This window comes from Nannospalax galili, unplaced genomic scaffold, assembly GCF_000622305.1.
Source record: "Nannospalax galili isolate Female #2095 unplaced genomic scaffold, S.galili_v1.0 scaffold1149, whole genome shotgun sequence".
Classification (NCBI taxonomy): domain Eukaryota; kingdom Metazoa; phylum Chordata; class Mammalia; order Rodentia; family Spalacidae; genus Nannospalax; species Nannospalax galili.
This window is the reverse complement of record NW_008359817.1, coordinates 42,093-48,789: the sequence shown is the minus strand read 5'-3', so window position 1 is coordinate 48,789 and position 6,697 is coordinate 42,093.

Genomic DNA, 6,697 nt, shown 5'->3' with positions numbered 1-6,697 from the left:
CCTTCCTTCCTTCTTTCCTTCCTTCCTTCCTTCCTTCCTTCCTTCCTTTCTCTTCCTTCCTTATTTCTTTCCTTCCCTTCTTTCTTATTTTTAAAAACAGAGTCTTGCTATACATAGCCTAAGCTAACCTCAAACTTACTCTGTAGCCCAGCCTGGCCTTGAACTAGTAAGCCTGCTTCAGCCTTCTAAGTTCTGGTATTACAGGCATGTGCTAGCACACCCAGCTGTAAAGCCTCACAGTAAAGGAAACAACTGCATTTTGTCTAACGTTGAGTTTCCCTAAATGATTCTCATACTGTGGCTGTTGATCTCTAAAGGAGAATGCATGGTCTGCCATGACGGGGTTCCATAATGGTCACAGGCTCTTTGCCCATTGCTCTTCCAAATGTTGGGTTTTTCACATCACCAGGTAGGACTGGAAGATAACATTCTTCTGCACAATGAAGGGTCCTGTACACAGAGAGCAAATCCTATTGGATGAATTGCCTTGCTGATTAGACACACACAGTTGAAAATGTGACCCTGTAGAATAGGCTAGTCAGGGCTCCTTGAAGGTGAACAGGAAAAGATTTGTAGAAAGTAAGGCCTTGGTCTAGTGTAGAAACACAGAAAATGCAGAGATGCAGTTTTTATGGCACAAGTAAATCCAAGAGTGAGAGAATTAGATCAACAGCTGAATCAAGACTGTCAGAAATTTAGGCAACAGAAAATCTTGAAAGATGTATCTGTCTCAATAGTTGAAGCCACGTCCCTTTTCTGTCTGTGACTAGCAAACTCTGGGCCCTTCCTTCATCAACATTTCTGCCAACCTTTAATCTTTAAGATTTATTGTTTATTTATGTGTTTGTGTGTGACTGTGTGTGTATGGGCGACTTTGGAGGCTAGAAGAGGGCATTGGACTCCTTGGAGCTGTAGTTCTGGGAGTTTGTGGGTGCTGGGACCCAAACTCTGGTTCTCTAGCACTCATCTCTCCAGCCCTCATCCTCCAGTCTTATCCCCTCTTTTTTCCTCCTGTTTGTCCTTTTATTTCTCATTCTCTACTTTCCCAGTTTCCTTCCGGTGCTTCTCCTCTCCCCATCATACACCGTTACTCCATATCCTGTCTGGACCCACCTGCTCTGTCATGGCTTTTGTTGTCTGTTTTTCTGTCCCTTACTCCATCTGATTTTTTTCATTTTGGGATCCTGGCCTAGAGGAAGGCAGACTTTTGTTCATCAATGTCTTTTTATGTGCCTTCTATGAGTGTGAAACAATTCTCTTCAATTTTCCTTGCAATTTTAATAGCACACAGATTGATACTTGCATTATAACAAAGACATTTTTTTGAGACAGGGTTTCACTGTGTAACTGAAAATTCAAGTTTCTCATACCTCAGTTTCCTGCACAATGGGTCATCTGTCACCATGCCTGGCTTATATCAAAAACTTTTGCTTAGGAATATGAAGCAGGCTTCCATGGTGTTCTAGTGTTCTGTGATAAACACTATGACCAAAAGTGACTTGGGGAGGAAACAGTTTATTTAGCTTACAGGTTATGGTTCATTACTGAGGGAAGGCAAGGCAGGAACTCAAAGAAGAAATCTGGAGACAGGAAGTATGTAGAGACCACAGAGGGACACTGCCTACTGGCTTGTATCCCCTGACTTCTTTAGCTACTTTTCTTAAAATGCCCAGACCCTCCTGCCCAGGCATGGTACTGCCTGAAGTGAGCTGGCCCTCCTATATCAATTGGCAATCAAGAAAATGCCTCATAGGCATAACACAGCCCAATCTAGTGGAGGCGAATTCCCAGGTGTGTCAAGTTGACAACCAAGACTAGTCATCACATATGGTCACTGCTGCATTCTTCATTCCTGGGGACACATCATTCCTACAATGACCAATGGTTTGTGCCAGGTACTAAGGTTAGGGACATAGAAAGCTCAGCTCTGCTTTGAAGGGGCTCATGGAACAGTGAAAGATCCAGTGAAGAGGGCAGGTCACCTTAACAGAATCCAGAAAGTATTTTTCTGGGGCCATGAATGTCCCTGATGCAGCTTGAAAAAGTCTGGACTAGGATCCTAGTCTCAAGACTAGCTAAAGGGGCAGGAAAAATTTGAGCTCTTAAGAACTGAATTTTGGGAAGCTTTGATCTTCCACTTAACTTGAAAGTTTGTTCAGTATTTAAGAGTTTGTTGAACAGATCAGGGGTACTGTAACATAAAACATGTCAGCATTAGGAAAACTTTCATAAATCACTGTAATATTCTCCAATGCATCATGTCAAAAATAATACATAGATAAAAGATCAACTCAAAATGCAAGTCAGATGACAGAGTTCATCAGCAGAGGTTGCAATGTTCAGTTATGCAACTTGGACTTCCACACTGCAGCTCACCTTTAAGAGATGAATATGTTCAGGGCTTTTGTGAATTATCAATGAAAAGTATCTTAAATTATCATAAAATCACTGCATTTCCAAGTGCTTAAGTGTATGAGGTTGGATTTTGTTTTTATACTTAACCCAAAGCAGCATATTACAACATATTGAATATAGAAGCAGAGAACAGAACCCAGTTGTATTTGTTAAGCTAGACACTGAATAAATTTGAAACTTAGTAAAGCAACGGTACTATTTTAAAAGATTTTTTTTTTTGAGACAGGATCTCACTATGTTAGCACTGGCTGACCTAGAACTTGCTAGGTAGACCAGACTGGCCACAAATTCACAGAGATTCACCTGCCTCTGCCTCCCAGTGCTAGCACGAAAGGTATGTGACACCACACCTGGCTTAATTTTTATTTTATGTATATGAGTGTTTTGCCTGCATGTATGTAAGTGCCCCACAATGTGGATGCAGTGCTTGCAGAGGCCAAAAGAAGGTATTGGATTTCTTGAAACTGGAGTTAAGGATGATTGTTAGCTACCACATGGGTGCTGGGAACCCAACTTGAGATCTCTGCAACAGCAGTCAGTGCTCTTAACTGCTGAGCTATCTCTCCAGCCCCATTGGCGCTATTTTCTTTTTCTGTTTTGGAAAATAAAGTTATTTTTCATTTAAGTATGCTACTTATTTTTTACATATAATTATTACTCTAAAATTAAATAATTAACACTTTAGAAAAATTTTCAGTTTCCTAGTCAGCTATGGTACATAGGCTAGCTACACTCCACATAAACTAAGCTTTAAGTTCTTGGATGATTTGAATACTGTGAAGGGGTTCTAGAACCACTAGACTCCACTACAGACTTATAGAAGAGTGATTTTGAATTTTGCTAAGAAGTCTTTTAGGAAGTCCTGCTGATCACTTTCATTTACTTCCCCTTCTACTTATTGGAACACGTGGCTTCTGCATTTCATCGAGTACAGACTATTTGAGTCACCATGGTCCACATTCCATCCCAACTGAAATCTATCTTCTTTGACCAAGTATCTTTGTGCTGTTGTTTATATCATGAAGCTGTTCAAACATTTATGGAGCATCCTCTATGGCTCTGACAGCCTTCTAAGGGGTGAGGCTTCAATGGTAAAGAAGGTCATTGTCCTGGTTTGTTTCTTCATTGCTGTGACAAAACACTCTGACCACTACCAACTTGGGGAGGAAAGGGTTTATTTAGCTTACATCTCCTAGGTCACAGTCATCAGGGAGCCCAAGGTAGGAACTCAGGGCAGGAACCTGGAGGCAGGAGCTGGAGCACAGGCCATGGAGGAACGCTGCTTACTGGCTTGCTCCCTTGGCCCCTGCTCAGCCTGCTTTCTTATGCAACACAGGCCCACTTGCCCAGGGGTGGCACCACCCACAATGGGCTGGGCTCCCACATCACTCATCAAGAAGATGCCCTTCAGACATGGCCACAGGCCAGTCCAATAGAGGCAATTCCCCAATTGAGGCTCCCTCAAGCCAGGTGTGTCCAAGTTGACACTAAAGCTATCCAGCACAGTCATCTTATCTCTGCTCTGTAAGAGCTCACAATCTAGCAAGTAATGGACAATATTTACTTTGCATCAGGATCTGAACACTTTACATATGACATCTCCATTGGCTAGCTTAACAATACTTTGAAGTTAATATAAATAGCCTGATTTTTCTGCAGAAAGAAACTTGGGCCCAGAGAAGTTAGGAAATGTGCTACTTGCTGTAGTGGATACTCTCTGCAGCTCCCCAAGATCTCCTCTGGTCATCTTCACCAGCACTGAGAAACCATCTGTATGTTTGGCATGTGTGGCTACACAGTTCTTCAAAGGTGTGCTGGTGTGCCACCATAGCTGTATCAGTATGCCCAAATGTTTACTCCTGGACGGCCACCTATGAGCTGATGACTAACTAATGACAAATAATAAATCTCAGCTTTCTTTGCTTCCGGATGAACTCTGGGTGCAATTTACACTTTAGAGCTCCTTAAGAATAAGATTGAGCAGGGGCACACCGCTGTACTCCCAGCACTCAGGAAGTAGAGGCAGGAGGGTTAGAAATACCAAGGCCAGCCTTGGCTATGGCAAGTGCAGGTTCAGTCTGAGCTGCATGAGACACTACTTCAGGAAAAAAAAATGAAATAAAAAACTAAAAAATACTGAAACCACACCACTCTGCATCTTTTCCTTCCCTGCTGTTTCTCACATGTTCCATTTTCTCTTGTGAGTTCTTTGTTGATTGTGTTTTGATCATTTGGACAACTTCCATGTTTGGTTCAACATGTCCTTCTGGGATACCCTGAAGTCAGTTACCTACCTTTAAGACGGAAGCCAGGATTTGAACTCAAGGCTGTTTGATGAGCAGCCATGCTCTTAGCCCGCACACTTGATCACATGCTCTGTTTATGGGTGTAAGCTTGTTGACAGGTCAATACCAGATAGAGGCTCTTCATAATCACACTTTTTATTTTGATACAAGCCAAGGTGTCTCTTTTCATCTGGAGAATAAGTATTCCTCATCCTGTTGATAAAAATCCTATGCAGAGTGGAAAGTAAAAATCATGCCTCCCTAAATTCAGTTCACTTTACATGAACGTATGTGTTAGGCATGTATCAGTTTCTTGCTTCCACCCACACCAAGTAATAACTGAACTATTAGTAAAGTCATCTTTCCTACTTCCCATGGTAGCAGTAGACAAGTTAAGGGAGAAATAGCAGACTTGCAACAGCATTTCATGGACTGCTTCCATTGGATCAACAGCAGCAGATAGAATTTCATAAGCTGTCATCGCCTCTAGAGAGGAGAAGCAGTAGCATGCTATGGGTGTGTTGGTCACATCTCACCATGCTGCACTCTGCCTTTGGGCACAGTGTCGAATGTACAAGCTGTTACTCCCTAATCCCCTGACCACCTCTTGATTTGGTTCCTCTAAGCCCCATGAATGAATATAACCACCAGTCCTGACTATTGGTTACAGCCATGTTTTGCAAAGCTCTTGAGTTTCTGTTGTTCAACTCATGGGAGACCCAGGAAAACATCCCTCCAACGGTCATGGAGTCAATTAATTTTCTGTGAAAAGGACCCCTCTCCATTACCACAGAACTGTTTATTTTCTTTAATTAACAAAGGATAAGGTAGTTCACAGGGAAAGTCTTGCTAGCAATCCCAGAATTTAAATATGTATGACAAGTAGGGGCTTAAAAAGACCATAGATTGGTCCAATTCTTGCAGCATGGGGGGCCTCTGTGGGGGTGGGGCAGTTAATCTATGTGCTGCTTTTGAAAGGAGCCATTCTGTACCAGGTTGTGGGCTTTAAATATCTTATCCAAGTACACTGAGTTACAGGTACACTACACTTTTTAGCATGTTTTTGCATCTGCCTCTATCCCTATATTTTATTTTTTCTGTCTTCTACAACAAAGGCACCATATTGTCCCACTTAACCCCTCACTTGTACACTTCAGGACACAGTCCCTGTTTTGATTTAGGAAGAATGAAGCCCGAGTACAAGACTTGGGGAATCTGAGTTGAGTGATTTATGGCTTAGCCTCCCCTCTTGGCTTAGACTGTCTGCAATATTTCTCTTATTTTCCCTACTAGCAGCTTTACTATACTTCAAAAGAGATCAAAATATATGTAGAAATTTTATAAATCCTGTAGCTCCACTCTGAAACATTCTATGGCAGAAAGGAGCAAAGAGAAGGGATAGAGCTCTTAAGGAAGTAGAGATTACGGTGAAGTAGAATAAGAGGCTGCACATTGGAAATGTCTTTTGGTTTCCTTTCTTATCCTACCCTCTCTCATTTAAACTATAGATTGTTAAAACTCCCCAGGAAATAGGAATAACCAATGATCAGCCTTACAACCAGCCTGATTGTAAGACAGGTTGGACTTGTATGTCACTTTTACCAGAGAACCCCGTAAACATTTGACCTCAAATCCATGGAACTGAAAAATGTTTGATCATTCAGCCATTTGTTGGTTTGAGCATGTGAAGCCTTTCAGAAATGATACTAGTTTTCATGAAGGCATTTGTATTATTTCAAATACATCATATTCCAACTCTGACTTGATCTTCTCTCCTTCCATTTAATTTACAGTTACTTTAAAAATATTTGTTATTATGTTAGTCAAACTTTCTGTTGCTATGACAAATACTTAAGGGAAACAATTGAAGGGAAAAATAATTTATTTTGGCTCATGGTTTCATAGGCTTCAGTTCATGGCTGGCAGGTTCCCTTACTGTTAGTCTATGGTAAGACAGAGAATCATAAAGTGAGGGCACTGTGGAACATAGTGTCTCA